The sequence below is a fragment of the Ursus arctos genome, unplaced genomic scaffold (genome assembly GCF_023065955.2).
Source record: "Ursus arctos isolate Adak ecotype North America unplaced genomic scaffold, UrsArc2.0 scaffold_4, whole genome shotgun sequence".
Classification (NCBI taxonomy): Eukaryota; Metazoa; Chordata; class Mammalia; order Carnivora; family Ursidae; genus Ursus; species Ursus arctos.
The window spans coordinates 20057621-20083298 of NW_026623056.1; the positions used below are offsets into that span (position 1 = coordinate 20057621).

Below are 25678 nucleotides of genomic sequence, written 5' to 3' on the forward strand. Positions count from 1 at the left end.
ATCCCCGAGGGGAAAGCTGTGATTCAGACTTTGAGGTCTAAGAATTGCAGACTTAGTTTCTAGTCTCCCGATGAAACTGCTAATCTGGGTGCCAATGGTGTTTCTGCTACACGGACACCTGCCCACGCAGCATGATTAGAAATTATAATGATGACGGCGATGAGTCTTCCAGGACACCCACGTTCTTTGCAAGATATTTCTGCTAATCGTCTCTACCAGAATCAGTTGGAGAACTTTTTTTAGTTTTTTTTTTTTTTTTTTTTTTTTAATTTCCCCCTTTCGAAGTCAAGTAAAAATACTAGTTTAATTCTGGTGCAGGGTAAAGATTGGTCCTCACCATTAGTGGTGTGTCATTTTTTGGGCATGGGATCCTAGAGCCTCGGGTGCATGGGGTGATGGAAGGCATCCTGGGCTAGATGTGAGGAGATTTGGATTCAGGTTGTGGCAGTACCCCAAATTTCCTGTGAACCCTTGGTAGAGATTACTTCCCTTCTTTGCACCTTTCCTTCCTCTTCTGTTCAATGGGCATCCAGTTCTGTCGTGTCTAATTTACTAGAGTTCTGGGAGTCGAAAGAGGTCATGAATAAGGAAATGCTTAATTAACTTCACCCTTTAAATTGAGAGGGTTGTTATTCAAGATCTTTTGCACTGTTGGCATCTTAGCTTCTTAGGGTTTTATGGAGTATACTGCAGTCAAACAGTGTAGGTGTGAGAGCTGGGAAGTAGTTCCGATAAAGGACCAGAATCGTGCCTGAAATGTTATTGTATATGGGCTCTACCTCGAACCAGGAAAAATGCTGCCATGAGGGGATGGGACACAGGGGAAAAGGGAGGATCCCAGGAACTGGGAATCTCAATGGAGAAGTAAGAGCCAAAATTAGAGGTGGGAGAGTTGGAGGCTAGAGTCTGGTAGTGTGACAGTGCGGTCATGGCGTAGCAGTGACAAGAGCATCAGAAAAATGCTGGCACTGGCTTTGGACCCTGTGTATCTGGAGTGTAGGGGGTCAGAAGTGTGCAGATAGAGAGGCTGCAGGGGCACCCGGGTCCTCACAGAAGGGCCGTGTCCAAGAAAGCCTACCAGATGCCCTCCGAGAAAGAGGGAAGCAGTTCAAAGCTCTCTAGGGCCAGGAAGAACCTTGCATTTTTTGTCTCTGCATTCTGTTATTTAGCAGGGTACTTGGTTCACAGTACTTGCCTTTTTTTTTTTTTTTTAGTTGTTTTTGGCCCTGCTTTTTAATGTAAAGTCTGAATGTCTGAAGGAATATTTAAGGAATTTAAGAGGGGTTCTGATAAGAAAGAGCCAAGTTGGGTAATTCTGTTTCTCTTTCTGGTTCGCTGTTTCCTCATCCAAAAAATGTTGATGCCCATGTCTTGGCTTCTATAACCTGCACTACCTTTGTTGAAGGGCAAACATTTTTCTAAAAGTAGGATGAGAAAAAATACTCGGCGAATATGTTCGTATTTTTGTTATAGCATTGAGGGCTCAGGAAGGAGTAAAATGTTTTTAAAGGACCTTTTCCTTTAGCAGACAGAGGACTTCAGCTTGTAAACTGGGCTCAGATAACTTTAGCTTTTATTCTTGCTTGTCCGTCTGTCTGTCTGTCCATCCATCCATCCATCCATCCATCCATCCATCCATCCACCTACCCACCCACATATCTATCTATGCAAGATAATAGAATTTAATTTTTCTTATTTTTTGATCTTTGATTGGTTTGCTGAATCAAGTAAATTGAGTTGAAGAAAAACTTGACTTAGGAATTTGGGGAGGAAAAAAAGTATCTTGATTTTTTTGAAAATAATTTTTCCCAGGCTAGGTTATATAGTTTCACTGACACATGGGACGGGAACTAAAAGGTCTGGACACACTGAATCTCTGAAAACCCTCTGAATGTGTCGGCTGAACTTTTTTTCTTCTCAGCACAGATGGAGAAGAAGCCCCCTTTTTTTCCTTTTCAGTAACGTAGAGCCAATATAATATCTGAGACTTCCAACCGTGATTTGGGGAGATGATTCTCTAGCTATTGCTGGTCCGAATATAAAATAAAAATTTTTTAAATTAGCAAAAACGTGAATTTTTCAATTATAATTTCTTTTTTGGCAAAGTTGGCCTTTCTCATTCTATTCCTTTATTTATAATTTAAAAAATATCTTTAATTCGCTAATTCCTAGCTTCCAGTGAACCTTTTAACTAATCAAATGCATTTGAACTACTTTTTAATTTATTATAAGAACAATACAAAGCGAGAAGTCATTTTATGTAATGTCTTTTCTTGTTGTTCAGTGTTGTCAGCTCTTTTTTCCTGACAGAGTTTTGGTTTGGCTGGAAGCAGCCTTAGGGTATTCATCCCAGGTAATGTTTACCATGTTGCTGTTGGTGAGTTACAAAAATAGTCACTAGCGATAGTAACTGGTAACAGAGTCCCTGTGTGCCTTCCCCTAGCTTCCCGAATAGTAGTATCCTACATAAGCAAATACACCTGTCAAAGCCAAGAGATTATGGTTGGTACGATGAAGTGAATTAAACTGCAGGTGCATTAGAATTTCTCCAGTTTCTCCATTAATGCCCTTTGTCTCTTCCATGGTCCAGTTCAGGATACTTCTCTGCATGTATTCATTGTGTCCTTTTGGTTTCCTATCTGTAACTGTTGCTCAACCTTTTCTCGTTTTTCATGACCTTGATACTTTCTAAGTGTACTGGGCTGGTATTTTGTAGAATGTCCCCCAGTTTGAGTTTATCTGATGTTTTCTCATGATTAGAGTGGGGTTGTGGATTCTGGGGAAGATCACCATACAGGCGAAGCGCCCTTCTTCTGGATTCCTATCAGGAAGTACATGATATTAACCTGAGATGACCTGTTACAGAGATGTTCACCTTCCTGGTGATCAGTTTTGTTTTGTTAGGTTTTAACTAACGACCATTTGTCTGAGACTATTAACACTCTGACACTCTTGCAAATTAGTGCTGACAATCGCTGACTGGTCTTCAAACTACTAGCTTCATTGCAACGGAGGGCCAACCCTCTCAAAGCAGGCAGCACCCACAGCTCAATTAGGAAATGTGGTGTTGACCCGAGGCCTGCGTTTGGGTTTGCCAGTCTGTCCTTCTGTGTTAACCCTGGGGCCTCCCTGAGGGGAGACCTGAGCTACAATGCTGGCTTAGTGTATTCTTACCCAGTGAACAGCACAGGCATCAGGGCCTGCTTTAGAAATCAAATCTCCAGCAGAAAGGGGAACACTAAGGAAAGCAGGAGGAAGTGAGAGGTGGACCTCGCCTATATCCCTCCTAATGACTTCTGGAGATGATCCTTCCCTTGATTAATATGGTGTCATGGATGCCAGCCATTTACTAGTCAGATAGAAGCACCCCTTCTCCTGTCATGAAGGAAGAAATATGAAGAGTGATGGAGGGAGAGCTCTTTATCATTTGATGAGGGAACAGAATCTTCCATATCCACAGACCAAAAGTAGCTTCCCAGTGGGTGGAGTGGCTAAGTTGCCATTTTGTTGGTGGTGATCGTTGGTCTTGTTTGGTTCTCTTCATCTTCACGTACACACACATTTGCTAACAGTGGTGTCCCGCAATCTCTTGATCGTGGGATTTAAGATTGAGGAAAATCATTGGCAATATTGGGTGGGTGGGGTCTGCCTGTGGGAATCTGTGTATCTTGATGTCTATTGTAAAACTTGTCTCTCTGTCTCCACCAAATGTTTTGCTTTGTTCACTTACTGGGAGGTGAAGGTTTAGGAGACGTTGGGGACGTGTTATCCCGTGTGATGGCTGGTAGCCACATGTGACCACTGAGCCCTTGAAATGTGTCCACTGCAACAAGTTAAAAGGATAATATTTTATATATGTTTGTGAAATAAATCTTTTTCTTTTCTTTTCTTTATTTTTCTTTTCTATTCCTACTGGAACATTTAAAATTGTGTATGTGGCTCACATTTTATTTCTATTGGATGGTGGTTTGAGCCTGGGAAGAATATGGAACACAGTAAATTGACCTTGTGTTCTTCCCTGAGTTCTAATAATGTTGGCATTAAAAGGAAAAGCTTCAACAGTCATAATTTTCATTAAAAAAATCTGATTCAGAAGAATTGGCTCATTTTACATTATTGCTTGGACTGGAGAAGAATCTGACATTTGGTATTTTCATAATTGAGAACATAACTTGCTGACTTAAAAAAAAAATCACAACATTTTGTGCTTGGCCTTAGGTACCAGACTTGGAGCTCTTTGAAAATAGGGATTGTGTCCTTTTCTCTTTCTACCATCCTTTCCCCCAAAAACCACATATTAACTAGCACATAGAAGGTGGTTAGCTGGCATTCGTTGAGAAACAAAATAACTTTTAAAAAAGAGAAAACCTTACAAAGCTACCCTGTATTTATGGTTGGAGGAGAGAAATATCTACCTTTATAAGGCAACCCTTTTTCTGAAGTCAGCCACCAGAATTAAAGAACATTGATCCGAGTGTTTATTTACTTCTTGATTTGATTACCATTCTCATCAGGTGTCCCCGTCAGCTCTGCTTATGATAAAGAATCTTTTCAAAATGCTTAACCTCATCACCCCTCTGGGGAACGGGAGACGGAAAAGGATGCTGCTTACACATATTAATCCTCGCCTTGTTCAGATGGTGTATCCACGGCCCTGAAGCTTGGGTTCTTCTTCTTTTCCCTCCTGTTTGATCCTTTCTAGCATCTACCAATACAATGGAGGGTATGGGAATAATAATGAGAGATGAGTTTAAGCTTGGACTATATTAACTTTTCTTTTCCTTTCTTCTTTGTTTGTTTGTTTGTTTGTTTGTTTGTTTTATTCTACTTCATAATGAGTCAGAGCCTGTGTGAACCCGGGACTTACAGTCTTCCATTATAGGCACTCCCCTGATTCTTTCTTCTTTGGTGCAAGCCCTGGGGCTGGGTGAGGGGACAGTCTTTGTTAGATGTTATTTGGTCAGAACCCTGTGCTGAGAAATTCAAGAGCTTCCATGATTCCATGTTAGGCATGGTGCAGAATCTGATTCCTGAATCCAGCTGTAGCAATACCATGTCGCCTTGGTCAGGGGCAAGCCTTATAGAGTCTACGCTGGCTTTGTTGCTCATGACTCCTACAAAAGACCTCTTGAAAGAGCACTTTTGGTTATAGACAGCCCTATTTCTAAGAAATATTTGAAGCTTTCATTCTTCTGCAGAACAACATGGAGGATCACGGGTTCTCTCGGAGGCGTGCACAGGACAGCTGTAATGAGTGGAGAAAGGATTGGCCTTGAAGTCAGAAGGCCTGTTTTTACTTTCTGGCTCTCTTATTTTCTGCTTGTTGGATTCTAGACAGATAACATGTCATCTCTGAGCATTAATTTCTTCATCTCTCCAAATCGGATAATACCTGCTTCCCGGGGTTGTCATACGTTAGTGTAAAGGGAGTGCCTATTTTAGGGACCAATACTTAGGCTTTATAAACACTAACTGAGTTGGTTTTTTCACACATGTCTTGTGATTTTGCTGGTGATAGACCAATAGCCATCTTCTGTCTTCATTTTGGAGGTGGAGAGGAGGGCACTGGGTAACTGTGTGGTAAATTCCACTTTAATTCTAGCTTTGAGAAAAAGAGCAGGGAGAATGTGGTAAGCAATTGCTTCTAAAAAGCTCGGACTAAAAGCCCTTGATGGATTTGTGCTGGCTTCCCGGCAGACTCATCTCTGCACTGCCCGCATAGCACAATTAATAGTTATTACTCAAGAAGGAACAAATAAAAAAAAGCGAGAGCAGGCATAAAAACATCCTTTCATCTTCCTGACGATGGTCCCCTTTGTCAGGTCTGTGGAGCCATACCTGTGAATCATCCTGGGAAAGCACAGTGTGGGTGATTAGAAGGAAGATCTTGTGGCTCATTTCTTACCCACTTCCTGGGCTGGGGAAATGTCTCAGCTCATCTTTCTTATCTACTGATGTCTTGTCAATATCCACTACCGTTCCCCATGCATCTTCACAAACAAGGGCCTCTTTCTCACTCCAAACCATCACTGGGTAGAGAGCCGGTTACTCTCTGTGCAGACAAAGTTGTAAAGCAAAAGCAGAATAAAGCTGGGAAGAGACGGATGGGGCCATGGAAGAGCACTGGAGTAAGGGTACAGAACAGAGTCTGAGCAGGAGTGTAAAAACACTCAAGCTACGTTTGTGTTATGAAGCTATGACATGAGTCACGGTTCTGCCACAGATCGGCCACTTGACCTTGCGTACTTCGCTCTTAAGCTCCTAGAGTCCATGAATCAACTTTTGCCACTTGTGGTCTTGAAGGTTAGTCAGAGCCCAAGGAAACCCTGACTTTGAGGATGGATGCCCTACGTGGGCATCTGAATCTCCCATAGACTCAACCTCTTAGGCAAAATGGAGGTGAAGGGAACAGATTTTATGGTTGGTTCCTGTGTTTGAATCCAGCTGAAGCAGGAGTGACTCTGGGTGAGCTACACAGTGTCTCTGAGTTTCACTCTTGTCATCTGTGAGATAGGAATAGGGTTGTTGTCGTACTGGAGATCACGCACGCTGTAATGCACCTGGCACCAAGTAAGCCAGGTCAATAAAAGATCGGTATCGTTGTTGTTATTGTTCTTATTATTATCTGTCACCGCAATCATTTTCTTGGCCCTGTCTCATAGGGATAGACTGTGGCCACAGGCAGTACTCATTGTGAAAGCTGTTTGCACTAGATAGATGGAAACTATCTGCACAGTGAATAATGCAATTAAAGAAAGCTCAAGATCAATTCCATCATCATCGTTTTTATTTTCACTCAGGGGTTATTTGTTGTCAAGTCTTGGATTGTATCTTTTTTTGCTACCTCTCTGGGATTTTCCCCTTCTTCTCTATTTCCACCTATTATTCCTCTAAGCCGAGCTCTCACTGGCTCCTGTTGCACTGGTGTTCCTGCCTCCAGGCTCTCCTAGTTCTAAAGTGTGGTTCCTGGGCCTGTGGCACCCCCAACAAGCCTCCCCGCTTGCTGGAAATACAGCATCTCGAGTGCCCCCCAGACCTGCTGAATCATGGGGCATGTTCATCACCATGCCGTAGGGCCTCCATCCACCTCATTCGCTCAGAGTACATGCTTAGCCAGCATTCTGCCTTTGGACTGTTTGCTGTTTCTGGTTGCTTTAAGACCTTTTTTTGCAAGAGGGGGTCGAGAGGGTAAGCATGGGGCTGTGGAAAGGCACTAGAATAGGGGAATAGTGACTCAGTCCAAGTCACCATCCCTTACGCTATGACAATAGAGTCTCTGAAATGGTCTCTATACTTTTATGATTTCCCTTTGTTTCTCTTCTCCATGTGGTGACATGGGGAGATCTTCTAAAGTTAATTGGATCACATCTCACCCTGCCATGCAGTGGCTTCCATGGCATCTAGAAGCATTCAGAAGACCTTCTTATGGCCTGCAAAGGCATGGTGAGGTGGACTTCCTTATCTCCCACTCCACAGTCACTTTACTCAGTAAGGTAAGGACCTTACTGACTTCCCTCTTGTCCTGTGTATAAGCCAGTTTTGGTCCCCCCTGACCTTCTTCTGATTCTGTATATGGTTGGTTTGGACTCTTCATTCTAGGCTCAATACAGATGTCATCTCCTCGGAGAGGTATTCCTTAGCCTGTAGCTAAAGGAGCACACCTCTCCACTACCCATTTCTTTCTCCCTTTATCTTGTTTTATGTTCTGTGTAACACTTAAGGGTCTCTGGAAGCATGGCTACCATGCCTTTGCTTTCTTTTTGTACGTTGCAAACTCTTTGGGCAAGAGCTATCGTAGTTATAACAATGATGGGGATGATTTGCTGAGTGCTCACTACGTGTTAGGCACTGTACAGAGTGCACGCTAATGGACCAGTTCATTTGGATTATTTCATTCTCTTTAATGGATTCTTTGTTTCTATCTTGGTCTTCCCTTCGTCTTAGGATGTCAGCTCCCAAAATATGGGGACGGTATCTATTTGTTCACACTCTGTTACCAGCCTGTAGAAGGTTACCCCAGCATAGGCATAGGGTGGTGCTCAGGAAATGGTTGTTTCGGAGATGTATGGACCCCTGAAGGTTATCACTGGGGAATGAGCCTACATGGAAGAAAAGAGAAAGAATCCCTCATTCCCTATTCTAGGAGAAAATAGCCTTAAGTTCATCTTTATCTTTAGTCTCAAGACAGGGAACAGGCGTTGGAATCTGAGTTGGGATTTGCTGTCGCAACCTTGGGTACAGAAGTAGATTCTGACAGTCTGGGAGAGGGGTTTTCGAACGGCACCTTAATGGGAACAAGTCCTTGCCAAAGCTTTAAGTTTGGTGCGTAGCGTGGTTGGAAATACAGGGCCTATGACTTTTACGTTCTTTGCGCGCACGCTGTCGGTGTGCGTATGTGAGCCTTTTATTATTATGGGCTCAGCCGGCAGTAACCATGGTGAGTAGACCTATCACACAGCATTTTTTCTGAGTCAGTTTAAAATGCTGACAATTAAATATACCGTACTCTTTTAAGCGATCCATCAGTCTCCCTTGTTGTCATGGTGACCAGAGTATATTTAGAAATGTGACAAGTACACTGAGTTCAATTGCACTTTTGCCAAAACATAGTTTTGCAGCTAAAATTGAATTTCCTGATTGAAGATCCAAGTGCTGTTAAGGGGGCATAATCGTTTCTATACATTATTCTGGAAGCATAACTTACATCATTCTATTAAATCAGCAGTTAAAGTCTTATCAGGCTAGTAAGATACTGACACTTGAGTGGTTGTATGTAGAGTTGATGAAGTAAAATAAAGGCGCTATCATGTTTTTTCCTTTAAAAATGAAATTGGGCCTCACCAATATAACTAGTGTAATGATTAATTCCCTTATATCTTTATAAAGAAATTGTAGGTAAGCGTGCATGTATCTGTTCCTCCAGATTATATTTTTAATTGAAAGAAATTTATTAAGCACCTCCTCTCTCCTACATGCAATCTATTCTTAGCAGTATGAGGGCATCTCTTTTTCTTTTGGTTTGACCTCGGATTGACAAGCATCCTTATTTTTCCCCAGCCTTGTTCCTGCTGGGTTTTACATGGGGTAAAGAGATGAAATGAACATGACTTTTTGCCGGGGGCGGGGGGAAGGGAAAGTGAAAGTCCCCTCTCTTGTCTGATCAGGAGCTAGGTTCCGCTTCTCACTCCCTGTCCTTTGACCTGTCGCCCCAATGCTAGGAGAATGATGTTGGGGATGCACTCCTTGCTCCTTCCCCCACAAGAGCTTGAGGAACTTATGCAGTGCCTGGTCGTTCTTACAACCCTGTTTCCATTGCTGGCCAAAGACAGATTGTTCTCACTTTGGGGGTGAGAAGTAAGGACTCCTAGGTACTTTTACCTCTGAATTTTCATGGAGCTGAAGGTGTCAGCAAGTGAGATAGATTATACTGTATGGTTAAATTGTTTTTCTTTCTTTCATGTACATTGCAAACAATAAGAGACATCCTAGTTGTGATAACAATGGGTAAGATTTCGGAGTTTTTACTATATGCTAGGCATTGTGTGTAGTAGGGTTGGATACATTTATTTATTTATTTGAGGGTGAGAGAGAGAGTGAGAGAGCGTGAGCATAGCAGAGGGAGAGGGAGAAGCAGACTCTCTGTTGATCGGGACGCTGACATGGGGCTCGATCCCAGGACCCTGGGATCATGACCTGAGCCAAAGGCAAATGCCTAACGGCTGAGCCACCCAGGCGCCCCTGTAGTAAGGATTTAATGGATCATTTCGGTGCAACTACACAGTAAACCTTGTGATGTAGCTCTATTGCCATTCTTACTTCGTTTTAAAGAAACAGATGTAGAGAGATTTTGTCTTTTGACCAAGAGTGTACCCCAAAGAGTAGTGAAGTGTGGATTCTGATCTAAGTGCCCTATTAACCAGTGCTGCCCCATGGAAGGCACATAGTAAACATTTGTTCTGAACAAATGGCCTACTCCATGGTGAGGTTGTACAGAACTTCAGTGTTTCCAAATGTTCCGGGCGTGGCCACTACATAACGGTAAACAGGTAGCAGGGCCTGAAGGCGTTGCTGAGCTGCTCTGTCTTCGCTGATGGTTTCGAAGCAAAGGCGATTGGGACTGGGTAGGCAGGGAGCATACATGAGTCCCATCCAAGTGCTGTGGTTTGGTCTCAGGACCTGTTTACATTCTTCAACATGAGCTTTTGTTTATGTGGGTGATAGCTGACGATACTCATCTTAGAAATTAAAACAGAAATAAAAAAGATTTTAAAGAAAAATGTTTGTATGAAAGTAAATGCATTGTCCCAAAAAAAAATAGTTAGAAAAATGTCAATTTGTCACGACATACGCTTTGATTAAAATTTATGAAGAAAATCCAGAAAGAATTTATAAAGGATTGGGAAAAGAAGTAGAAAAGATATAATTATGGATTTCCTTTTTTAATACTACACCAAAACTTGACAAGTGGTGGTTCCCTAATGTGAGATCTGAAATTGTATCAATCAACTTCTTTATACTCTGTTATATTAAAATTCGTTGGTCTAATATTCACTTTGGATGGATCTCCACCCCGTGTAACACCACAGATTGGTCATTTGGAAATACTGGCTCACTGAGTTATGTGTATCTTCCAAATGTTGACAAGTTTCATTCTGTAACAACAACAAAAAAATCACATTCATTAATATCACCACTGATTTCATCAAAAAGGTATTTTATTATTATTATATTATATTATATTATATTATATTATATTTATTTATAATTATCATATATTATATTATTATAAAATTATTAGGAATATGTCAAGTATACAATAATAGTAGATGCAAGGTTTTTGACATTCAAACTTTCACTTTATTTTTTTATTTTTTATTTATTTTTATTTTTTTTAAAGATTTTATTTATTTATTTGACAGAGAGAGAGACAGCCAGTGGGAGAGGGAACACAAGCAGGGGGAGTGGGAGAGGAAGAAGCAGGCTCTCAGCGGAGGAGCCTGATGTGGGGCTTGATCACAGAACGCCGGGATCATGCCCTGAGCCGAAGGCAGATGCTTAATGACTGAGCCACCCAGGCACCCCATCAAATTTTCACTTTAAAACTGATTTTTATCATTGGCAACAAATTCTGTTAATTGTTTTCCTTGAAATGATGGATTCTCTTGGTTTATTTTTGAGACAGTATCTGGTAACACCAAGTCTGAATGACCACAGTTTTTCAGTCATTCTTTCCAATAAAAATGGTGTTCCGTGCAAAGTGCTGTTAGTTTAGCTCTCGATTCAGACAATCACACAAGTGCGTTTCTTGGCGATGACCATGGTAGTTTGGGATTCGGCAGAAGCTCTTTGTTTTTGTTTTTGTGTGTGGCCAAGAACAATTTATTTATAATTTAGTAATGACTGTGACATTTACAGCGATAATGTGGGAGACATTTTAGTTAGAGTGTAAGCATGTCATTTGTTGGGTTCTCAAGTGCTCCAAAGGTGGTTTGATACATTCTTGTTTGGAGGTAACAGTCTACTTTGTGATCAGACACCACACAAGGATCACACATTTAGCAGAAGGTCTTTGTTTCTACTTTCTGTTTTGTCTCGTGTAATATTAAAAAGATGTGTGCTCAAGGATTGAATTTAATAAAATTAATCACTGTCAGTGCATGGAGGGGAGTTGTAAATGAAACTAGCCCCTTCTACCCCTTCCTGTGGGGACCTGGTGGTGAAAAGCACAACGACTCTCAGTGTATTTGGTGCCACTGCTTGATTCGTGTTAAGACTGGCCATTTCTACCCACTCTTGATTGCTTTTGCACCATTGGTGCTGGTATCAGTACTGTGAAAAACACTCCCCATGGACACTGAGAACCACTGATCTAATGTGTCCTTTGTTTTTTAGGTGAGCAGAGCTGAAAGGGGCCTCACCAGGACCACAGCACTGGGTAGTGGCAGAGCTTGGACAAGAACCAGCCATTAGTGAATTCCTCTTCTTTTGATTTCCTGTGCCAGTTTCAGGAATCTCCAGGTAGATGTTTCTGAACTTCTTTTGTGAATATGGGATGCCAAATATATATATAAGTATTGAATTCATTTGGAAGATTTCCTTTTTTTTTTTTTTTTTTGCTTATGAAGCCCTTGTTGTATTTTCCCCACTCTGTGCTCACCCCCGCACCACAGACCTCTGTCCCGCTTTCCCATAGTGACCACTGCTGCTCTTTAAACAGAACAGGTTTTGTCTTTGCCAAGACCCGAGAGAAGTTGAAGGAGCGGTTCGGTGCTTGTTCATTTTCTGGTTTAGAATTCCAGCTTGGTGGGGGAAAAAAGACTCAGGGAGTTTGAGCTGAAGTAGCCACTTCCTTCTTCACCTGGATTAGCTCAGAGTCCCAGGAAAAGTAACTGCACACGCACCCATTCTCTTTTCTGTCACAGTGGATTCATCTCGCTGGACGACCCCCACCTCCCTCTTCTCTTTTAAAATCCTCTCCTTCCCTTTTTTCTTTCCTATGGGAGGGAGGTCGTCCAATAAAAATTACCCTTTGCCTCTGCTTTTGCTGATGATAATATTTTATGTGATCTGTTTTGTTCAGTAAAAACTGGTCAGACTGACCTAATGATGGTGGATGCTGGGAAAGGCCATAAGCACTGGACCCAGATATCACGTTTCCTCTTCAGCACCCCTCTCCTATTTACAGTAGATTTTGGGGGGTCGGGTTGAGACAGGTTGCAGTGTATGAAAATGAGTGAATCTGGCTGACCATAAAAGGTGGGCTAGTACACTCTCAAATGGATTCTTCTCTCATTTTCCAATACATTGAGTGTTCTTTTGTGAGATCTCCTTTGTTGTGATTTCTCATTCAACATTTTATTGCTCTTTCCCATCTGTGAGCTGCTTTTTTGCCTTTTTTTTTTTTTTAACTTTGTTTTCTAACATTCTTCCGTTTCTTCCTCCATGTTTGTCTTGGTTACCCGGAAGTGAGCTCTGATTTGACCTTTGGTCACCCCTGTGAATCAGCTTTTCCCTAAACTTAGGCCTTCGATGACTTCCTTTTCTTTGCATAAAACGGATGCTTTGTACCCTTGGTTCCCTGTGAACCATTTAAGTTTTTCTCTTTCTTTCTGAGACTTCTGGTTATGGCTCTGTCTAGCCATTTATTAGGCTCACATACTGCGTACCAGCAGTTCTGTTTTAACTCTTTAAAATGTGTTTTCTGCCTGTCTGAACTTCTTGAGCATGGGGACTGTCTCATGGGTAGCGTATCGTAGCCACTCCGTGGATGTCCTGAACGGATGCTATTTTTACCCAGGGGTCTCTTCTTCAAAGGCTGTTCTTCAGACTTGTATCTGGAGATCTGAGCTGTTGTTTACCTCTCAGTATTGGGCAGCGAAATCTCTGAAACACAGAGCTGCAGTGGCCCATCTTTTAATGCTGACTCCCTCCCACTGCCAGGATGCTATGCATGCCTTCCCTGACAAATGGCCATTGAGTCTCTACTCGGGCATTTCCAATTCTTTGTGAGGCAATTTGTTCTGCTGCTAGACAGCTTCATGTTTAATGTTCTCCTTTGCATTGTTCTGAAACTGGAGTTTTCACTGTTGCAACCCTAGAAGTTCTAGCATTGCATATTTTGCAAACGTGTGACATGTCTTATACATGACCAGTCCTCACATTCTCAAGGGTAGCTTTAATTCCTCCATACCCTTCACTTCCTGCTACCTCTCTCTCAGGACTTAAACAGGTTTGCATACTTATATTTTTTATCCACACCCCGCGCCCCAAGGTCCACATCACTTTCTCGATTTCTGCCATGCCTTCCATGTCTAAAGTTCTCCTTCAAGCCCACTTCGTTGTTAGATACTGGAAACAGTATGAGTCTGTGGGTCTGAAAGCTGGGATATGCATAGGGGGTACAGTCAGCGATGTTGTAATAGCATTGTACAGTGACAGGTGGTAGCTACACTTGTGAACGTAGCAAGAGTTGTTAGGTCACCACGTGTATCTGTGGAACACTCGTGTACTTGGAACTAATGTAACACTGTGTATCAACTATACTTCAGTAATTAAAGAAGAATAGCTAGGATCTAAATTCTAGTACCATAACTTACTAGGTGGGGGAACTCAGATTACTTAATTGTTCTGAACTTTGGTTTATTCAGATGCAAAATATATATAATAATGACTTCTAAGAATATTTTTAAGGATTGAAGTATGTAAAATGCTTAGCTCAGTTACAGAAACATAGTGTATTTAACAAATGTTACTTTTTGCTTGATTAACTCTTTTTGTCTTTAATCTTTCCAATAATTTCGTTTTTAAAAATTTTAATTCTAGTATAGTTAATATACAGGTAACATACAGCGTTACATTAGTTTCAGGGGCACAATATACTGATTCAACAATTCCACACATCACTCGGTGCTCTTCGTGGTTAAGTGTACTCTTAATCCCCACCACCTGTTTCACCCATCCCCTCACCCACCTCCCCTCTGGTAACCATTAGTTTGTGCTCTATAGTTAAGAGTCTGTTTCTTGGTTTGTCTCTTTTTTCTTTGTTCATTTGATTTATTTCTTAAATTTCACATATAAGTGAAATCATATATTTGTCTTTCTCTGACTTATTTCACTTTAATGTAATACTCTCTAGCTACTTCCATTCCGTTGCAAATGGCAAGATTTCATTTTTTGTATGGATGACTAATATTCCATTGTATGTGTACATACGTACGTACATGTGTATGTACATGACACATATATATGTATATATGTCAGGGAAGGCGTGTGTAACATCCTGGCGTTTGGAGGGAGTCGGCATGAAAAGATGGGCCACTGCAGCTCTGTGTTTCAGAGATTAAGTTGCCCAATATTGAGAGAGAAACAACTCAGATCTCCAGATACATGTGTATATATGTGCACCACCTCTTCTTTATCTGTTCGTCTGTCGATGGACATTTGGGCTGCTCCCATAATTTGTCTGTTATAAATAATATTGAAGTAAACATGGGGGCATATATCTTTTTGAATTAGTGTTCTGTATTTTTTGGGTAAATACCCAGTGGACTTAATGGATCATATGGTAGTTGTATTTTTAATTTTTTGAGGAATCTCCTTTCTGTTTTCCACGGTGGCTGTATCAGTTTGCATTCCCACCAACAGTACAAGATGGTTCCTATTTCTCCACATCCTTCCTATCACTTCCTGTTTCTTGTGTTTTTGATTTTAGTCATTCTGACAGGTGATGTGATACCTCATTGTAGTTTTGATTTGCATTTCCCTAATGATGAGTGATGTTGAACATCTTTTCATGTGTCTGTTGGCTCTCTGGATGTCTTCTTTGGTGAAATGTCTGTATTTTAATTGGATTGTTTGAGTTCATTTGGTATTGAGTTGTATCAGTTCTTTATATAGTTTGGATACTAACCCTTTATCGAATATGTCATTTGCAAATATTTTCTCCCATTCAGTATTCTGTCTTTTAGTTTTTTTGATTGTTTCCAATGATTTCTTTTTCTTTTTTATAGACATGACTTGATTTTTAGAATTCATTATTTTAAGAATGTCTCCCTCTCTTTCTCCCCCTTTCTTTCTCTAGCCTTTCTTTTTAGATTTTATTCATACCTACAATCCTAAAAAAGTTCTTGTTACTTCTAGATTCATTCCTCTTTTACTTTGTAAGTTTGTCTAGAACTTAACATGATTTTGTGGCAAATACTATTTTTATCTACATGAATTTCCCCAACTCCTGCCTATGTCTCTACTTGTGTATTCAGCTTTTATTATTTTTCCTGTGGAAAACATTTGTCCACACCTTTAATGGGTTAATGATGACTGGGCCATTGCAAGTTACTTAAGTCTTCATTGAACTCCTCCCTCAGTAGCTTTTAGAGTTATTTAGTTGAATAATATATTTTAAATTAAATATTCAGTTAATGTCAATTCAACCAGCATTTACTAAGAACTTCTAATGTGACACGTGTTGAGCCATGTGCCCCAGGAATTAGATAAAATACTGTTTTAATTTGTTCGTGCATTCACTCATTGAACATTTTCTGGAGTACTGAAGATCACATTCTGGGTTTGGGGTTCAAAAAACTGCGTTAGACAGGGTTTCTCTTCTCAAGGCACATCATCAAATAAAAGTGTTAAGACAAGGTAATTTTAGTGATCTAGAAGTGGATCCTACCAGGGATTTTGAGAAGAGCTGCGTCACCAAACCTTTCCAGGTTGGGAAAAACGTCACAGCAGGTGGGATGCTGAAAGGCTGACTAAGGGGCTTAAAGTCCACTGGAAAGATAGGACCTCCACTAGGATTTAGATTGTGTTTGGTTATTCAGCTGATTCTGTGAAAACCCACCACTAAGTTCCATGTGTTACCCTTCACTCTCCTCCTCCCTCCAATTGTATTCTGTTTATTTTAGGGGCTTTAGAACCAGCAGAATAACTGAGAGAGAGATGTGATGCTATTATATATAGCTTTGCTTTTGGGACCTAATTACTGCTTGAATGCATATTTCTGCATTCCAAAGTAGCAATAATAACATAAATACATAAAAATAATCTCACGATAGTATGACACATTACAAAGTATTTCTCAATCCATCATTTCGTTTACTTCTTATAGATCAGCTTAGTGCTCGTGGGTTTCTTGAGTGTCTTAAGCACTGTTACTGATAGATAAGAGCATTAGAGTTAGCACTGAATAATTATGTGTGGAGGGTTTGCAAAGAATTTTTCCTCTTTTTTATTCCAAGGTGATCATGCTGTATATTCTGATTTTCTTTAGATCTCAAGACTCGGTCTACCCATAATGAGGCATCTAGGAAAGTGTCCCTTCCCCACTCTGTGCCTCAGCTTTGCTACTTGTCGAATGGGAATATTGCTACTATTACTAACAATCACACCAACGTCTCCCCACTGGATTGAGATGAAGAGTAGAATCATTAATCTGTGTGAGAGCATAATATATATAACTGGTCACAATTGTAGATGCAAAATGCACCTTTTGAGTGATCAGATTGTCAGCTACTTTGGTCAAAATGAGTTCAAGTTCATTTTCACCTGTTTCTCCACGCTTTCTAAGGTAGCTTCATGTCTTCCTCTCTTCCGTTTAGCCCACAGGGACTGCAGGCAAGTGCTATATGTTCAATAAGCACTTGTTGATTGAATTTTTTTTTTTTTTTAAGTACTGACCTTTTGAAGTCCAGTGCTGGGAATTTGTAAGCTACTTATATTTTTGCTTAGGATTCCTAAAGCCTCTCATTTCATTTTGAGATTATAAGTTCCATTGATAGAACCCTTATAAATATCACATTAAGAAGCTGAGCATTACCTTTAGGCCAAAGCAATTTACTTTTTAAAAATCTGATTAATTTCAACACAATCAGCCAGGGTGTCAGAAGATCTCAGTGCGTCTGATAGATGCTGACAGGTGAGGAAATTAAAATCAGGGAGGGAAGCAATTAAATACTGGCAAACATTACTTTAATGAGACAACCAAATCATTCATAAGCCATGGAATATGTTGTATTCTTGATAAGTATCTTAGGGTGGTGGGTGAGAGAGTGCATTTAAAAATGCTCTTTGTACAGATCTGATGATGGGAGTAGAGGCCTTTCTATGTTTGTTACCTAATGCCTTTGGCCTGGTCTAACATTTCACTTGTTCAGAGATAGACTTCCTAATAATCATGTGAAAGATGACCGTGTTTAATTTAAGCAAATCTAGTATATGATTTAATTTAAACAAGTAAATAATTTAAACCAATCTTACGAATCCTTTCACTCCACCTCTACCCCTACCTAAAACTCAGACAAATGCACAAAAACTAGACAAAGTGATTTTTGGTCTTTTCACAAGTGGGTTAGGGATGACCATGGTCAAGACCTATGAAAAAAGAAACCAAAAAAAAAAAAAAAAAAAAAAAAAAAACCCCAAAAAAAACATATTTCGTACAACTTCCAAATCAAAAGATTTGGGAATTCAAGTGCTAAGAGCAGAACCCAGGCACTCAATCCCCATTTAGCTCCTCTTTTCAAGATAACACCCCCGTATTCAGGGAGGACATCTGGGACCACAGTGCTAAGGAGCTACCCATTTGGTGGCTTAGTGCAAGTTTGGACGAGGCTCTGTCATGTTGCCCATTGGTGCTATAGTACTTGTAAAATATCAGGTAGTAAGAGGGATCTTTACATTGCTCACTGTGATTCTGGTGTCAGTAGTTGGGAATCTGTGTTCATGTCAGTAGGCTCATCACCGTAGAATTGTGTTGCTTAAAAACTGTCCTGCAGAGCAGGGGCCGGTTCAGAAGACACCGTGGTTTGTGAAAAACCTGTGCGAGCCATTCTCCCTGCTCTCTTCATTTCTCGCATCCTTCCGTTCCTCTCTGCCTTTTCCCTTATTCCCTGTCATGTTTCTTTCCTCTCTCTCTTTTTCATTGGCTTCATTTGTCCACTCTTGTTTTTCCCAAAATACAGTGTAAATTATCAATTATTCTAGACCAGCTCCAAGTTGACTTGGTGAGTCTGGCTTTTGCGTATACTTTAATTAATAGGTTGAAGGTTTGCAAATTAAATGCTGAGCACACAGGTTTCTTTATTTAGGGTTGAAATTGCTTTTGAAGATGAGAGCATTTTTCGTGAGAGAGGACGGGTGGTTTGACCAAGGAAGCACACTGCCAGGGTCTTGGTCAGCAGTGATAAATACCGAGGCGGCTAAGGATGACTGCCTTTATTAACAAGATGCTCCCGTGGGGTTTCCCAGTTGTCTAAGATGCCTTTATGGGTCTGTTGGAGAACTCTGTTGCATTAGGTAATATGCTTGAGTTATTGAGGACACTTGACACTCGAATCATGTGAAGAGGGCTGGTGATCTTCGTAGCTAGGAGGCTTCCTATGTTCAATGCTGAACATTGAGACTTCTTGATGAGAGAGAATTCAGGGGTGCTGGCTTCTGTTGTTTTTGTGGCTTGTGTTTTGAGAGTTTGCCAAAGATGTTGCATCTCTGAAACTGCACTGGGGAGAGCTGAGAAAGTCTGCATGGTAACCCTGCATCGAACACTCGTTTTCCCCCAGCTTCGTAATGTGTCACCTTCTGGTTAGACCACAGATATGAACACTTCTCTCTCTCTCTCTCTCTCTCTCTCTCTCTCCCTCTCTCCTTTCACTTGCCAGGAAAGCAGGGCTCGATACCAAATGTGCTTTGGTGCCTTGACAATTGACTTTTATATGCTATCTGCTCCCAAATGGGAGGCTGCATCATGTAATAGAAGGGTCCTTCCTGGTTTGGTGTCAAGATTCAGGGTTACATTTTGATCTCCATTTATTAACCATATGATCTTTGAAGTTTGGTTTCCTTATTGGTAAAATTGGTAATAAAGATAATTAATGCTTTGATTTTGGTGGCCTATGACAAGACTTTCTTGCAGGGTATCTTATCAGCCACGTTCTTTTCTTAATCTTATTTGAGTCCTATATGTTCTTCTGTGGGAAGCTCCATCTCTCTGAGCCTAAGGGACAAACGCTGGGCATAAAGGCACAGACTTTCGAATGATTTGTGATATGGCTGCAGTCCTACACCTAAAGCAGCATCTCTTGATTTCTGGGGTGAAGAGGACACTTAATTTTTAAATTTTGAGGTGTTGTTTTTTGAAACGAACATTCTGTGTGTCGTTGTTAGGTGAGGTCACGGGAGAAACACAGGGATACGTATTGCGGTGTTTTAGAACTAGGCCTATGAATCGAAGAAATTCCCAACCCAGAGATATTCTCTAGCATTGTGTGCTTCTAACATCATTCTTTGATCAGATAAACATGGGTTCATAGGAAGAAATAGTCATGTTTTGTCTACCACCACTGTCCGTAACTACAGATGTGAAATAATGGGGGAAAATCTTACAAAAAACAGTTTGGCTCCAAAGTAGATGTTATAATCCCCGTTTATATATAGGGAAATTGACACTCAGAGAGTTTAAGTAACTTGCTTAAGGACATTGTTAGGAGGAAGACAAGTCTGACTGGCTCTAAATCCCATGTGTTTTTCCACTTTCTCATGTCAATCAAATAGCTGGTTTTATTGTATTATTGTCTCGTCCACCCAGCCTTGTGGATAAAGCCAGTGAGTTGTTTGTGTTTTCCTAACCTAATAGCCCAGGACAGACTAAGCTATAAGGGAAAGATCACTGGACCAACAGGCGGAGAGTCCGAGCTTGTACCGAGCTGTGTACTGCACTGTGTAGCCTTGGGCAAGTTCCCCACCTTTCCTGAACTTCAGTTTCCATATCTGTAAAATGAAGACAGTAATAGTCATTCACAATATATTTGTGAAGTTAGTCGTGAGAAATATGTTAGTTCCCTTCTCCTTCTGTCTGTTCCTCCATGAGTTTTTGTTTCCTCACCAAGAAGGGAGTAGACTAATCTCTTCCTGCTTCTTCACTGGGTGGTTATGGGGTGAAATGAGATAATGATTGTGAAAATGTTTTTCAAAATGAGAAACTGCTGTGTATATAAGAGTTTATGATAAATAGAGCTTAGTGCCTAAGACACCAGCGTTGCAGTTTGCTGAACCTTGTGCTCCTGACCAGTCCAACAGCTAGCTATCTGAGGTAAGAGGACTGGCATCTTCATATTTATGAAGTGCTAACAGGCATCCTAGCAATAATGTTGAAGGTTGATTTTACTCCCAACAGAACCTGAAAAACACCAAAACCTGAAAAAATGGCCAAAGCGATGAACTGCCATCCTTTTATCTCTTCTTGATTTAATTTCCCCTTTCAATTTCTAGCCTTCCTAGTTTAATACCAAAAGCACAAAGATCTGGGCAACACAGAAAATTCAGATTTAACAAGTCCTATAAAGTGCTATGTTGTTTTTTTTTTTTTTTAAATTAAGATTTATTGATTTACTTTAAAGGGAGAGAGAGAGCATGAGCGGTGGGGGTGGGGGCAGGGGCAGAGGCCCCTGAGCACGTTGCCCAATGTGGGGCTTGATCCCACAACTGGGAGATCATGACTTGAGCTGAAACCTAGAGTCGGACGCTTACCCGACTGAGCCACCCAGGTGCCCCCATACTGTGCTATGTTCCTTTCTACTTCTCTTTGTGTCCCCAGTGAGCATGTGGCAGGAGGGCTTCTCTCCAGTTTCCTGGCCCTTGATGGAGTGAATTTTTCACTTCACTCCGCTGCCTGTGCTTCCTGGCTCTGAAGGGACCAAACTCCACTCATCGGGTCTGTCACTGTCTTCTAGCTGCCCCAAAGAGATCTCAAAAAGACGTAATTCAAGGCTAAAGGGACAACACCAAAATCCTAAGAATACAGAAAATGCATTAGAGGTTTTTGAAACTCAGGCCCCATAGTATCTGCATGCCCCTGTTCTGGGGGACCGGGGGCTAAGGAGCTAGGCCTGTGGCAAAGGGACATATCTTTCTGGAGTTTGTCAAGAAAGCAGAGGCCAGAAAGAAACTTAAGGGAAGCATCATGGTTGCAAAATTTGTAAGATGGGAGTTTTCTTTTGCAGCCAACCAGCCCGTATTTGCAGTTTCCCGTTAGGTCTGCTGGGTTCTGTGCTGTCTTTGAGAAGTCTTGGATGAAAAAGAGGTGAAGTCGTCAATATGGTGCTCCTAGCGGCAGGCCCTGTAGGATAGCAACTTTGTGGATGATTTGATCTCAGCATTTAAAATACTAGAAACATTTGTTTTGCTGAATATTTCAGTCATTCCGTTGGTATGTTATTTCCATGATCTTGAACTGTCAATATCACTTTAGTTACACAGCCCTTTGAAAACATTGAAGTTTGGTGTCATGCCCCATATTTGTTGGAATTGACAGTTTAGAATTGAGTGGAAATTATGGCGTTATACTAATCCGTTTTTTTTTATTAATATACACCATATACGTCACATAAGAATGTCATGGGCAAACAAGGTGGGTGATACATGGACTGTGAAACTCCTCTGTAATTAGATCAGACAGAGTAGCCGCTTGTTGTTTAGATTTTAGTCTCGTTCCTGCGAAAGAGAGGGTTATAAAAAAATGGTCGTAGCCAAAAATACAGCAATGACTCCTGCCCATCTTTTGGTCCCTCTCTAGTCCTAAATTACTCCTGCAAAGACTCCTTTTTCATATATTTCATGTATTTTCTTGGATAAACCTATCAGAAAAGAATGTCCCGTAGACACGTAATATTATAGTTTTTGATAGCCCTGTTAGGCAGAGATCTAAGTGGTTCATTTAGAAGCTGCAGTTATATTAACTTTTCTCCAAATGCCAGTTGTTAAATATTAATAGAGTAAGCTTTGAAACTATGTAAGTATGCCCCTCTTCTGCACTGAAACCCGTCTTGAAACTACAAATAGGAATTTAAGCCAGCCTGGAAAGGTTAAGAAATCATTGCTCTTGAGAAAGAGGGATTTCATCTATATCTTTTCATCCATCCATCCAGCTATCCATCCATACTTTGGAGGTGGGGATTGGTGGGCAGGGAAGGATAAAAACTTCTCAAATAACCTTTGGGAGGTAGAGAAGTAAATATTCTGGGGGCATGCTGTAGAAATTTAAAATAATCTTGTGGTAATAATTGGTATCCATGGCAGTAATGAAAGAATAACAGTTTAAATAAATAATTAGACTTGACAGTAGCTGTGTCAACAGGTACCCACTTAATGAGTGTAATCATGTTTTTCTCTGCTTTCAGCGTTGATCCACTGACTGTGGTGTGTTCCCTGTTCCATTTCCAAACCAAATCTATTTAAAGCTGCACTTCATGGAATGTGAAACAGTATACCCTGTTTACTATTTAGAGCTGATACCCAATGTTCTTTAATAGGCAAGATCTGTACTTGAACAAGAATAGGCTTCTGGCCTCCTGTAGACCGTTGATTATCCTTGTTTTCCACAGGGTGATTCATTAGCAAGGATGAATAATACTGAATTAATTATCATGGACTTGTCTATATTGCTAGAGTGAATTGTTCATTATAATTTGATGGAAACAGCCCTAGTCTACCTTAAATCAAATTAACCCGTTACAGCTTTTTGAGGTGGAGGTAGAGGCAGGAGTTAGACATGAAATTATTTCTGAGTCACCTGGATAGAATAGCATTGTTTTGGGGAGTGAAGCCATGTGTTTTATGTTGTGCTGTGTGAACCAGAAGTCATGAGAATCTAATTCTGATCCCAGCTCTGGCTGTGTCACCTTGGCAAGTCACTTTCCCTCTCAGGGCCCATCTCAGCATCTAACAGCAGATGGAGTTGGGCCAGTTGATCATGGCATTACTTCTAGTCAAATGTCCTATTGTCTGTGATTTTTATTTCTTAGCCAGGCTTTTCTTTCTCCAGCTGTCACCTTTCCAAAGTCATAGGAAAGTCTTATGACTCTATGACAGAGCCCGTGCTTGGAAGTAGGTATTTTTCTATTAGCTTTGGTTCTTTTACATACCAGAAGAGAAGTTCATGATTTGAATTCTATCTATGCTATGATAGGCTGTTTATGCACTGGCCATCCCTTACCTTCAGCAACATTCAGGTTCTGGTTAGAAAGGAAGGAAAAAAGTCCCATCTTCCTTCATGTTTCTTTCCTCCATAATCTGGGTCTCTGGTTAACCTTGATGGGCTCTTCTGTTGTACTTTTCTAGGTTGAGTCATAGACCTGTAAGGAGAGGTCAGAATGTCAAAGCTGGAGGGGACTTTAAGAACCAATGTAGCCAAATTCCCTTATTAGAGACTGAGACTTGGGGTCAGGGAGGGAATCTAATTTGTCTGAGGTATTAGCTGTAGATCCTTGTCTAGACTTTTCTTCTGACTCCATAGTTGTATCTCTGTTTTAGGAGACATCTCTCTTTCTATAAACTATCCTTTCTCTTCCCGGTATTTAAAGGGCCTTTGTCTTTCAGGCAAAACCCTTCTCAGTGTCAATGCAGGGATATGAGATGTTTTTAAAGCAACAATTGATTCCGGCCATCTTTGTTAATTCTGTGGGGCAGTGGAGTGAGAGATTCTGTCTGGCTTCTGCTGTCTGTTTTTTATTAGGAGACTATGGATTCCCCTGCAGTCCTTCCTGTAAGAGATTACTTGACCCTGACATCACCTCTGTTTCCTCCACCCGCCTCTTGCCCTTTTTTGATCCAATGAATTATAGGAGGCTGAGGAGGAGCTCCTAGCTGGCTGTTTACTGTGCGTAGTTGGGAACATTAATAAAGAGAAGACGGATGAAGGATTAATAAGCAAGAGGACAGGAGAGTAATAGCCAACACAGTGAAATCCGGTTCAAGGCCTGTAACTCCCAGGTGCAGTGCCACACAAGATTAATAGCAGCATCTCTCGTTCTTTCGGACTGTCTCTCCGCCTTGTTCTTATGGGACTGGGCTGGGACTGAGAAGCAGCTGGAATGATCTTCGCCAAAACCAAACTCCTGTGTTCATGAGATTTCCAGGTCCAGAGGAGGGAGTCGTAATAACCCATCATTTAGGAGTTAATTTAGAGGCCACTGGATCTAGGCACGTGTCTTGGACCTTCTGATACTGAAATACAGAGTGTGAAAATCATTTTACCAAGTCTGAGGTTCCAATTCTGGCCCTAATGAATTTGCTTTGACTCTGGTGAAGCCATGACCTTGCCCTGAACCTCAGTTTCTCCATCTATGCGATGGGAGGAGAAGGAGGGTGGAATAGATGATGTCAGGGTTCTGTCAGTCCTGATTTTCATGAGAGTCTGGTTAGCTCAAGGCCCCATGACAAGAGTGCAGCTGAGCTGGGCCTCGAATCCAGAACCGCCTCTCTCTGGTTTGGAGCGCTCATGATCATAACTTTCACTGCCCATGGAGGCTCTTAACAGTGCCTTTGCATCCCTCAGCCTTTTAACAATTAAAATCACCTTTTGCCCCCTCAGTTGACAGGTCTCTTTTTGTCAAGGGACTTGCCTAAGGCAGTAGTTTTTAAGTTGTCTGTGGTGCCTTGTATGTGGGAGGGGCCAGTATAGGGAAGAGGATTATTAAAAACTATAGGTGAATCTATGAAATAGTTAGAAAATGCATATCTGCATAGAATGTTAGCTATAACTTTAGGGGGTCTGTGGACCTTTTGAAGGCCCGTGTAGATTCTAGGTTAAGCAGAAGATATTCTTTGATATGGAAGGCCTGAGATGATGTTTGGCTCACATACATTTCCTGTTGCTGTTGGATTTTTCATAGTTCACCTGTGGTTCTAATCTGAGTGTCAGCCTCATTTAGGAGTGTGACCCTGGACAGTTCAATGTCTCGAACTGTTGAGACTGCTACTCTGCTCGCTTCATTCACTCACTCACTCACTCAAGTGACTTTTAACCCAGAATCAGCAAGTGATAGGCATTTTAATATATTATTTCATTTAATCTGGCAAAACAGAAAATTATTTTTTTTCCATTTTTCACGTACAGAAGCTGAGGTCAGAGTGGTTGAGTAATCTGCGCAGCGTACAGCTAATAAATAGCAAAGTCTGGATTCAAATCCAGATCTGGTCCCAAATAGTGATTACCTCTGGGGATCATACTGAATATGAATAGGGATAATGAAAATTCTAGAAACCATAGAAATCCCCCATAGAAAATGGCCAGCGGGCCCCAGAGGAGAATAGTGAAATGTGTGCTGTGGGAGTTCAGAGAGGGACAAGATCACATATCCTGAATCATTCAAATGATAATTTATTAATTAAATGCTTATCTGGC

General features: G+C 41.0%; 1 protein-coding gene across 35 annotated transcripts in view; it reads left to right on the plus strand.

Moving 5' to 3' along the window:
• The window catches only part of LPP (LIM domain containing preferred translocation partner in lipoma), a 655397-nt gene that overhangs the window by 142651 nt on the left and 487068 nt on the right, over positions 1–25678 (plus strand). For 28 of the 35 annotated variants that reach the window (XM_048214797.2, XM_048214791.2, XM_048214810.2 and 25 more), the window contains one exon: positions 11893–12018. The exons of the other annotated variants lie outside the window; for them this stretch is intronic. The gene's annotated coding sequence lies outside the window, so the exon portion shown is untranslated. The remainder of the gene's footprint in view (positions 1–11892; positions 12019–25678) is intronic. 35 annotated transcript variants of the gene reach the window in all.